This window comes from Lissotriton helveticus, chromosome 3_1 (genome assembly GCF_964261635.1).
Source record: "Lissotriton helveticus chromosome 3_1, aLisHel1.1, whole genome shotgun sequence".
NCBI lineage: Eukaryota > Metazoa > Chordata > Amphibia > Caudata > Salamandridae > Lissotriton > Lissotriton helveticus.
This window is the reverse complement of record NC_136061.1, coordinates 1,271,148,898-1,271,161,047: the sequence shown is the minus strand read 5'-3', so window position 1 is coordinate 1,271,161,047 and position 12,150 is coordinate 1,271,148,898. Positions and strand designations below refer to the sequence as shown.

Genomic DNA, 12,150 nt, shown 5'->3' with positions numbered 1-12,150 from the left:
TAAACCTGACAATCAGCAGGGAGAAGGGGGCTATAATCAACAGAGAGTAAATAATTTCTCTGACTCCTCAGACCCTGAATCCGAAAATGAACAAAATTATCAGGAGGATGGTCATTACAATCCTCAGAATGGCCGTAGAAATCAACGCCAGCCTTTTTTAGGGTACCGAGGAGCGAGGCGGGGACGGCAGAGAGTACGCTTTCAACCGTCATCCCGGGGACATCAAACTTACCAGCATCCCATGGAAGCGCAGCCCCAGCATTACCTGGAAACACGCAGCAGGCAATACCAGAGGCAATGGATATGATACCGATTTTTAACCTTTCAAAACATAACCTAGAAGCCTCAGATATATCCTTACTTTCAAAAGGTTTAACGTTTGTCCCACACGCTAATGTAAACTTGTTTGAACTTTACAGAGATATACATTCCTTCTTCAGGAAAATAAGACTAAAAAAATTTTTTATGGATAGGACCGAATTAGAAAATGATAATATTTCAAACAATATTGTAGCCTTGCCCTCCACCTTCACACCGTCACTGGACCAACTTGGTCCGGAGATGGAGATGTTCGAAAAAGTTGTACTAACAAAATTAGATCAGGCTTTGAGATATGTTCCTAAGTCAAAATATAACATCTCTAAGAAGGAACATGACTCCTTACTTAGTTTGAAAAACAATAGATCGCTAATAATAAAGAGCAGCGATAAGGGAGGTGGCATTGTGTTGATTGATTCTAGCAAATATGAGGAGAATATGCTAAGAATGTTGAATGATCCCTTGTTCTATAAAGAAGTTAGGAATGATCCAACAAATAGGTTAGTCAGGAAGATTCAACAGGTAACAAAGAAAGCACTGGATGAGGACATAATAAATAAAAAAGAGTATGAGTTCTTGAACAACTCACAAGGTAAATTAGCATGCATTTATGGCCTTCCTAAAATGCACAAGGACCAGAGTAACCCACCTTATCGACCCATAGTATCAACCATTGGCACACCGACTGAAGCACTTTCTAAGTATATAGACAATATATTGAGACCCTATATACCCCTATCTCCATCTTATATTAAAGATACAGGAGAAATGATTGCGAGAGTGGAAAATCTCCAATTCAATGGTAATAGGGACCTTCTAGTCACGCTTGACGTCGAAGCGTTATACAGTAACATCCCACAGAAAGGAGCTTTAGATGCCACTATGTGGTTTATAGACTTACACAAGATACCCTGCAACAGGCAGTTTATCTATGAATGTCTGTCTATAGTATTGCAGGAAAATGTCTTCCAGTTTGGTGACCGCATGTATCAACAGACAAAGGGCGTGAGCATGGGGGCAGCCATGGCTCCGTCCATAGCTAATATATACATGGCTCTTTTCGAGGCACGCAATATACATAATGAGATGGCACCTTTCTATGAGTCTGTTTCCCACTGGTGTAGGTTCATTGATGACATCTTCTTTATCTGGACCAGTGGGGAACAGACTCTTGGAGAATTCTTGGAGTGGGTCAACCTTGCGGACGAAAATCTTCGTTTCACGGCCCATGTCCATACCTCTGAGGTCGAATTCCTGGATATATATATCCGGAATAGAAACAATACTTTGGAAGTAGACCTATACTCGAAGCCCACATCAAGAAACACCTTGCTTCATTTTTCAAGTTATCACCCCAGGAGCCAGAAGGATGGTATTCCTTTCTCTCAGTTCCTCAGGGTGAGACGGAACTGCACAAACATCAAGGACTATGATAGTCAGTCTGTAAAGATGAAGCAAAAATTCCTGGATAGAGGATACCCTCACCGTCTGGTACGTGAAGCTTATAAGAGGGCTCGATACTATGACCGTGATGCTCTTTTGAAATCAAATAAAGAAACCAAGGAACCTAAATTAGTGTGTGTTACACGACACTCAACACTAAATGCGACGATCAGGCAAATAGTCAATGCCAGCTGGCACCTTCTGAATTTAGAACCATCTGCCCCAAAACTCAAAAAACCAATGTATGCCCATCGGAGGAACAAGAATTTAAAGGACTTTGTAGTCAGATCAAGATACACGGGCACCTCTGAGAAAATCCCGTTTGTACAAAAATCTATACAGGGAGCAAACCCAATATGGGGTACCTCAAGATGTGGCTCTTGTCACTCTTGTGACGGTATCATACCAGGGCAGACTTTCCAATTGAATGGATATGACATTGTAGCAAATGAATTATGGACATGTAACACCAGCAATGTTATTTATTTGCTCATGTGTCCTTGTAACTTAGGATATGTGGGCGAGACTGCAAGAACCATCAAAGTCAGATTGACCGAACATAGATCGGCAATCAAAACTAAGAAATTGACTGCCCCACTTGCTACCCATTTCTCGGATTTTAAGCATGCCCCATCAGAGATACGTTGGCGCATTTTAGAAAAAATACGAATACCGAATACTAAGGGAGGAGAGAAGATAAGAAAAAAACGGGAAGTCTTTTGGATTTTCTCTCTTAAGACCTTTAGTCACGGTCTTAATCAGGAGCTGCCTTGGCAAAATGCAATCCTGTGAAAATCCCTTGAACTCAGTTTACATGTAAATAGGGCCTGTCCCTTTAAGAAACCTAGATTTTCCCTTAACCAATGACATCGATTCTTATAAAAGGACTTCCGAATTTCAAATCAGGGCTGTTCTTTTTGAAAGATCCGACACATCGGCACTGTATCGGGAACTGTTGGCGTCCTCGTGCAGACTTAAGGTAGGAAACCGCACGGGCCATGTAGCGTCTAAATAGACGTGTATGTAGTCTTTTGTTAGAATTCGGGTAATATTAAAAGTTTGCACCTTTCTTACTAGGAGCAACGTGCACTGAGAGACCTATCAAAGCGAAATATCACGACGCATCAGTAGCTAACCCGGGACTGAATCACAAGTGTAGTAGTCCACGACGTCCGAATCAGCGGCTCTCTTGAACTAGGTAAACAGCGGCGCGTAAATGTAATAACGTATGCCACTTTAAATTGTTCGAGTAATCGGTGGCGCTTTGCGTGGCGTTTCTGTTTTATGATTAGATAAACGCCACTAAAGCGAGCCAGTGAAGGACTTTGGTTTTAAACTGATATATTAACAGGCTGCTCTCCTCTCTTTCTTACCAGGAGCTTATATCGGGTATAAAAACGGAATAAAATAATAGAGGACGACCTTATTTTAAACAAGTTTTCTAGTTCAAGTTATGTGAATGAATTGGCACCACATAATATCATCACCTAAAAATATTTAGGTAAGTGGGAAATATAAATTGATCACGTATAAACTTTTCGATGAAACATCATTATAGAACCCCGGCTGATTATGATTGGTGTGTTATTGTTAGGACTCTAAACAACACACCGGAGGCCTTGTCACGTTACCTGCAATCGTTTTAAAAGACCCCAGTTGAAGGACATTAAATAATCCATTAAGGGTAAGAAAATGAATAAGATGTCCTTGTCTCATACCAAATAAGCATTAATGTAGATGTGTACTATAGTGACTGTTTGTTTGATAAATAGGATATCGTGACCTGTCCATATTTCAGCAAGAAAACTAGGCTAAATAAGCGTTGAAGGAACATCGAACAGAAATAAAAAGTGAGCATCTATGTGTAATCCTCTTATTGTAGCATTGTAGGCTCTAAACAAGGGAACTGGATTAGTAGGACAAAAAGGGTTCGTCTGTCTACTCATGTCTTACCCTTACATTTTATCTCTTTTGATCCTCCCAGAAGATTTTTAACATATCACTCAGTCCTGAAGCCGTGGATGCAGTTCCCATACAGCCGCCCTACAGTTAAAATATTTAGAGAACAGCACTGGCCTTGTACCTTGGTACATATTTAGGTAAGGAATTTGGACCTACGAATTAGAGCTGTAGAATAAGTTGCCTTTATAAAATCGTGGCTAACTGATACTTATACCTGGAATGGAATCTTTTTAGAATAGGGACCTTAATCGACATGGTACAACAAAAATGGGCTGTCTCTATTTTCCAATCTTTCTCACTGTATTTTTCTATTATTTTTCTATATAACTTCTTGTGTATCTAGGAAACGATGATGTTTTAGTAAAAGCCTTAAGCAAACACAAAGCCATTGATATGCTGAGACAGACTAGTCATTTGGATGAGATTCACCATTTGAGCTACTAGATCTGACCAATGAGATTTCTTTGACTAATAACAAAATGATATATAAGGATGTCTGTGACAAATATGTACAAACTTTTGTATCTAGTTAAACAATCTAACTCTGATTAGTACATCTTTGTGTTTGACCTGTACGTAGTAAAGAGAGGCTGTGTCTATTAAAATCTGTATGTGCATAGGTGTGAAATATTTGTGTATATGGCGATACATCATTTTTGTGAATGTCTATACCAATAGAATACTATGATGAATCAGAACTAGTTCAGTTATACCACTAGAAGATAGAAGATATAACAAGTAGATTAATGTTATAATCTTTTTTACAGAAATTGGATGGTTTAAGTCCCGATGAAGGCATAGGTTATGCCGAAACGCGTCGACCGGATGCCACCTAACCTCCTTTTTAATTAAATTTTCCTATGAATACAAATGTATCATTATAGAACTTTTTATCAATCTTGATCAATGTATTGTTCTTTTATTGAATCTTTTTTAAATCAAATTAAATATGTATATGTTTTGAAACTGCACTAGTTTGTTTTGTTCTATCTATTGGTTGTTGTCTTAATATATGCCTGGGATTGTAATTTCACATATATAGTACACACCACATGAACACACTCCATAACACACAGCAACAATACATTGGCATTTAAAATGCCATTAGCTCAAACTCAAATAAAACCGAGCCCGATTGCATTTCTAATGCTTGTTTCTGCAAGTTATTATATTGAAAGCATGGCAACGTGTTTTTGTCCACACTGGCACGCATTATGTCACTTTAAAAAAAGATTTTTAATCTGAATTTTGTATACATCATCCCAGAGGAAGGATATCCATAAAAAAATGCAGTAGCTTTTTCTTCCACGATAGATAGATAGATTGTTGTTTCTCAACCTACAGCTTTGACTTTATTCTCATGTTCATGTTAGAATGTGGCAACATTTATGTCCGTCAGCTCTCGGTTTTCTTTCAATATCCAAATCCTTGCAAATTGTTTTGAAAAAAAAGGTACTTTTGGGTTATCGTAGAGAGTGCAAAAACGGGTGCTAACAGTATATTTTGTATTATCGTTTCATAAGAACTTAAGAGCCGAGCATAGCATGAGCTTACTCTAGTTTTCCACTTACCTTGACCATCAAATATTGCTTTTTTAAAAGACTGCACTAGAGACAATTGTTGCCCTTAGCTTTAGTAAATGCACTCCTGCTTTTAAAGGCAGTGTTATAATAGTTGTACTGAAAACCTTGAAACCAAGGAGAGGGGCTCTTCAAGTCCAAAGGGACGGAGCACCTAATAACTGAATAGTTAAATACAAAATTTCCATTTGGAACAACTTAAATATATTTGTTAAGAACTATTGTAGCTCTTTGTGACCAAGTCAATCATACACCTTCATACCAGGACCCTAGCTCACATCCACACACATATTAGAAGCGCTCTACTCAGGATGTGAAAATACTTTTGCACAAGTTTAATTAATCGAATCACAATGAGTTGCAATTAAAATACATTTAATTGTATAACACCATAAAAATACTTAAATATCACTAAAACAGTGCTAATTGATACAATGAATACAAATTCATATAAAGAACCAAGCCCCCTACAATAGTTCTTAAAAATTATATTTAAGTTTTTCCAAAGGGAAATGTTGCATTTAACTATTCAGTGTTATACTAGCATAGCAGGCACTGCCAAATTCCAGGCTCAGTGTGCCTGACAAGCCTGTCCAACTCTTTTTAAACGTAGAACACCCGTTAGAGGCAAATTTCGAACTCACAAATCTGAAGATATTTAATTGTATGCAGTGAAGTACGCCCCCCACGCATTCTGCTTTAGGGTCTAATTCAAGTGAGCATCAGAAACAGTTTTGAAACCAGTTTTGAAAAGCTCAGACATTACTACTTCATTTTTCATTACTTTAAGTTAAATTATGTTTATTGTTGCTTTTGCTTATGAGGAAGGCTCCCTTCCTGAAATTCAGATCAGGTATTACATCTAACTTTTAGCAGTGCCAGTTGACGATGTGCGTGAAGCCAATAGAGTAAGTGGGTGGACCCAGTTGTGGAAGTGGGTGGAGCCGGGGGAAAGTAGGTGTGGCCTCTGACAAACATTTGACCACCTGGACTTCATATTTTACAAATTAAGCACTGAACCTTGAATCAAGTTTGTTGTAGCTTGGATTCAGAGATAGTGGGAAAGAGGGCCATGTGTGAAGTGCCTTGCAAGGTACAATTTCTTCATGTGTGTAGTTGAGGTTGGTGGGAAGGAAGATGTTAAGGTCTTTTTGGCAAAGAATTCCACAAAGTTGTTGCAAAGGGCCTCTGATGCCTTGTGAGGGGGCAGAGGAGCGGGTTATTGGCTTAATTGATTGCCTCAAATACTTATTTTGGTTTGTTCTTAGCTGTGTCAAGAAGTCTGATGTGTGCAGCATTGGCTTTAAAGATGTGTTATTTTGTAGAGATTTCTGGCCGATTGGAGCATGGACAAGTTAGATGATGAGGAAGCACATTGACAATCTTTCTCAAGTTTTCTGATACACCTCTTTTCTCCATGAAGCGGTTTAGAGAACCAAGGGCGAGGAGGCTTGGTTCTGCTGAGTTTGCTCTTCATTGGTGCGTATTCATCCATCAGGGATTCCATGGAAGAGTAGTTGTAGTCTATGGACTTGCTTATGTTGAGCTGGGGGGCTAGTGATGTGAGGTTATATAGGGCTTTGTTAGCCATATTTTCTATATCCATGTTGCTGGTGTCTCTGAACCATATTATTTCTTTATTTGGTTGACCAAAAGATTTTGTAGTTGAGAAAGATAGGAATCTTTAAGTAGTCAGACCAATCTACCTGGATGGGGTCACTGGTCACTAGAAGTGGAGATCTGGAAATTATCATATCCAGGGTGGAACCTTTAGTATGCATAGGTTTCAGGCAGTGTTGGTGGAGGTGGAGGCCATTGTCATCGAAGGAAGAAGCAACGTTATCTAAGGGGGAATTTCTTCTGAGCCCCAATGAAGGTTAAAGTCACCAACAAAGTGAAGTTGTTAGTTCTAGTCAATTAGTCTGTGAAGTATTTGATTCACTCTTCTATGAAGGTGTTGGTTTGTCTGGGAGGATGTATAGAGGACAGTCATCTTGAGGTTAAAGTCTGTATGAGTAGATGTCCAGAGATAAGCATTCAAAGGCCTGAAAGTGGGATATCGGGAGAAGTCTGCAGCTGGGAGAGTTTCTTTGAATGATCACTAGCCCCTCCCCCTTGTCTGTCGACAAGATCACTTCTTAAAATGGAGTAATCAAAGGGTAAGGGGCGGGGAAGAATGGTGTTCGAAGAGTCATGAACCACGTTTTGGAGAGAACTATGATGCAAATTTTGTAGTCCCTAATAGTGTCTGAGATCTCGAGGGGTGCATGACTGCGGATCAGCAATTGAGCAATTGTGAAGCAACCAGAAGAGGATGGGACTGATACATTTCAGAGGGGGATGTTCAAGAGTTAGAGTGGTAACTTGAATCAGGTTGGGGTTTGAGATACGTTTTTGGCTTGGTGAGTGATATGGTGGAGTGCGGTTCGAGATGACAGTGGGGATAGGTAGGCCTTTGTGGTTGGCTGGCAAATAGAGAGGGTGAGGAAGAGGTGTTTTGGTAGGTGTCTACAAGATTGTCAATGTTGTTGTCGTTAAGTGGTGAGCCGGTTCGTATGAGACGGTGGAAACATTGTCTCTGGAGATACTATTAGGCTATGGGTTAATGTTCTGTGCAGTGTTTTGAGTTTATAAATTGTGGGGTATAAACGAGTTGTGGAAGTGGGAGATGGCCTGAGAGAAAGAGAAAGGAGTGTTGATTTTGCTCAAAAGGAGCGAGATAGCAGAGAGTAATTCTGTGAAAGGGAACCCAGGCTGAGTCGGGGTAGAGAGAGGATAGAATAGATCTTCCATGGACTAATTCAGGGAGTACTTTTGGTTTCGGTGGGTACGATGATGGGAGAAAGGAGAGCAGAAATGGAAGGTTTAGGTGAGGCCATTTCAGAGGATGTAGGTTTAGATGGGAGAGAGGGGCTATAGGAAGGTTGATTTGAGGGGAGAAAGATGATGAGTCTGGTGGTGTGGGGGTGTGTAGCAAGTTTAGAGAGGGAGTAAGTGAGAGAGAGAGATGAGGGGGTGATGGGAAGAGAAAAATTAGGAGTGGATGTTGGGGAGTGATGGGAGGGGTTTGTGATGGGATTTGGGAGAAGAGGGGGTAGGGAGAGAGTATGGGGATGTAATGTTGCAGCGCATAGGAAAGATAGGCGGAAGGAGAAGGGGTGAAGAGGTAGGTAGTGGAGGATAGTGTCTGGAAAATGCGGGTGTGTTCTGTGAGAGGATGGGTGAACCACAAAGGATGGCGGGGGAAAGGGGGCAGTGGGGAGTGAAGTCGGAATTATAGTTGGTAGAGGGTACCACACTGATTGGTGGAAAAGTAGGTCAGAGGCTGTGTCTGTTGCATGGGGCTAAAAGGGGAAAAGGGGAGGAAGGGACGACAGCATTCTGGATGGTACAGAATGTCAGATGAAAGGGGTGGGTCTTACTGAGAGAAAAATATTGCCAATCAAAGTCAAAATCTCAATGTTCCATTGGAACATAGTTTTCCTAACAGCAAAAATGGAGATTGAGAGACTACTAGAAAGACCAAAAGGGGAGGTATTTTTCAGTTTGCTACCAGAGGGAACGCTAGATAATGAGACGTTGTGGAACTTATTTTGAACAGTGGTGGACCATGAGACTGCGGAATGAGTGAAAAGGAGTAGGTCTGATTTGAAAGATCCTTTCAGCATACAGCGATATTGCCTAGCAAAGAAGGTTTCCAGGAAGTCTTTTAGGGTTTTGTGTTTCATGTTTTTCTTCGAGTAGTTGGAAAGATTTGGAGGGTAAGCAATCTTGAAAGCGCTGACTTCAGATTTGGTGAAGTGGGCTGAATGTGAAGCAGCCGAGGGTAGTGTCATCACCATGATTAGGAGTGTGAGGTAGTGTAGATAGGAAGGAGAACTGGAATCAACTAAATTATAGGAATTCCTAAGAAGGCAGAGGAGAACACTAGGAGCCAATGTTGAGAAGTGATAAGTAATAAGTGGTCTTTAGCAGGGTAATCATGGGTTGGTAAAGCTTTACTGAATATGTTTGTCTGTGAATAATGGATGATATAGGCCAAATTTGACTGAAAAGTGATAAAGGCCAGTGTTGAACAAACATAGCTTAGACGGCTAACATCTGTAGGCCATGAGTGAGATAGAAGCAGGGCGGTCTGCAGTGTGTGCCGAACATGACTTCAATTTGTGGTTTAAAATCAAGTCCACCTTCTAAGCCAGTGTCTGCTGCGGGAGGAGATCGGGTTAGTTCTTTTTTTGTTTTTGTAGAAGAGTCCTTTCCTAGTTGCTGATGTTATTGTGGCCCATAATGGAGGGTGAAGAGAGAGTGGGAAGATGGTAGTGATAGAGGTGAAGACAGTGGCGTAGCTGGGAGGGACGGAAAGGCGGCAGTGAGTGCAAGGTACTTTTTCTTTTTGTAAAATTTTGTTTGTCATCTGTCGATTCTCCTCCGCCCCCCCCCCCAAACGCTCTTACCTGCACCGGCTGTCACTGGGCGGCAAACTCAGGGACTGCCTCGGGCTGCAAAAGCTCTAGCTACGTCACTGGGTGATGGTGGGGGAAGGGCGGTCTACAGTGCCATTGAGTCAAGAGTCTCTTCCAGGTGATAGAGGTTGGGGTTGGTGGGTCTACAGTGACTGTATTACATCAAAAAGTAATGTGTTTTGTTTTGTTATTGCTACAGGATGTTTTGATGTTTTATTCAGGACAGCATTATGCCTCCTGGAGCACTCTACATTCACTGATAAATGATCAGTAGCATAGCCCATTGGTCTGGCTTTAATATGGCAACAAAAGAGTACACAAATGTTGCTTGCATACGTTGGCATATAAAAACTAGACTTATTACAGAACGACTACAAAATTTGGTCACAGATGGAGCGAAGCAGCTTGGCAGAGAGCAGCAGGGTAGGCTCTGTGATTTTGGAGATAAGGCTGGAACACTCCTCGCTTGGCTGGATAAGAAGGACTGGGCTAGTCAACTGGTCCCTGGACGTGGAGGGTGAAAAGCTTATAGACCCTCAGAGTATTGTGGATGAATTTACCAAACACTTCCAGTCGGTGTATACTTCGGTCTCTCCTTACCCGGAGTCTGATTCTCATCTACTACTTCGAGATATTCAACTCCCGCATCTTTCCACAGAGGATAAAAGTTTTATGGATAGTGACCTAAGGACAGACGAGATTGCTTTACTCAGCTACTGTGCCTTATCCTCTGTAATGTAACTTAATGCTGATGTTTGTTTTAATAAAAAGAAATACATTTTTTTTAAACTAGACTTATTGACTTTGCACATGCTTGTTTCTTAAAGGCGGCTTATATTTTTGGCACTGCTTAACTTAGCTGTAAGGCAGGAGGTGAGGGTATTCCATATTTGCAGTGTGCTTGTGTTGGAAATCCCCATGTCGTATGCATAGGATTGTAATACAAGCTTGCTAAGTGCTTACCTCTGGGTAGTATTGTAAAATTTGAAAAGAACCTAATTTTAAGTAGTGATATGTCAGCAGAAGGGGAGATGGAATTCCATTTGGTCGAACGCCTGGTGGCTGGCAGAATGTGGTCCCCTTCCCGTCCTGGTTAGTACAGCTAAAAACCTGGGGATCCCTTTCAAAGAGGGTCTGAACTTTGACGCTCAGGTCAGCCGCACTGTCAGCACCTGTTTCTACATCTTGAAAACCGTTAGAGAGGTGCTACTGTAGGTTTTATCCGAACTGCATCGGCCCTCCATCATTACTCTAGTCATCTTCCAGCTTGATCAGTGCAATGCGCTGTACCTCAACATCAATGTTGGCTTCCCTGAACAAGCTTCAGGTCATTCAGAACATGGCAGCCAGGCTGATCCTTAACATTCCAAAGCACCAATCAGCCAGGGAAGGGGTCAGTGCTCTACATTGGCTCCCCATTAGGAAGTGCATCTCCTTCAAGTTCCTTAGTACGGTGTACAAGGCCTTGCACAGTAAAGGCTCGCCGCAGCTGAAAACCATGTTCCAATGGTACACCCCCGGGAGGACCCTAAGATGCTCCTCCCAGAAAAAAAATTATCTCTCTTAAATTCCGCAGGGTCAGCTGGGGCGGACGCTCCTTCTCTGTGGTGGTCGCCAAATTATGGCACACCCTGTCCCCCTCTATTTCCAATGTAGAATCTTTTCCAGTGTTTTGAAAGATGCTGAAAACATAGCTTTTTTCGAGATACTTGGTGGATTTGTGCCCTGTCTCCCCAGCGCCCTGACATCCTCGAGTATTAGTGCACTTTATAAATGTTATCCTATCCTATTGCATTGGCTATCCATGAGTGGGGCATTGAGAAAGTACAGCATGTGTCGCATTTTATTCCTCCTCAGCTAGAAGACTTCCATTGCAGTACACTGTGCTGCATTGTAGATCAGTGATAGCATGGCATACTGACTCTCTCTTATACAGTCAATACTTGGAGAAAAAAAGTGATGCTGGGTACTTAACATTTGCCTTTATTCTTCTTTATCTAGTTTGCTAATGATGCATATAACTCATGTGTCAGCATTTTTATAATTTCATGCCTCTCACATCTCCCCTCACTCGTACTTTGTGACCTTTCAACTCCCTTTAATTCCCATTATCCTTCATCACTCATGCCTACATAATTATTGTTTTTAGACATGGTGCCCATCTCATTTCAACTGAGAATGAGTTCATGAACACTCTCTTGCCTTTCTTTATATTACGAATCCAAATCACTGGCCTCACTGCCTTTCTCGCCCAGATTTGGTGCACCAGTTGTTCCGACAGGATTTTGCCTCTGGCACCCAAGGTGATATGTGTTACTCAAATTACCGGCAATATCGGGTGTGTTGTAGCCCATTGCATTCATTTAGAACATTCTTCTTGTGCT

At 41.3% G+C, this 12,150-nt stretch overlaps 1 protein-coding gene across 1 annotated transcript in view; it reads right to left on the bottom strand.

Moving 5' to 3' along the window:
• Positions 1 to 12,150, bottom strand: part of CD164L2 (CD164 molecule like 2) — a 113,656-nt gene that overhangs the window by 92,608 nt on the left and 8,898 nt on the right. The gene's annotated exons all lie outside the window — the stretch shown is intronic.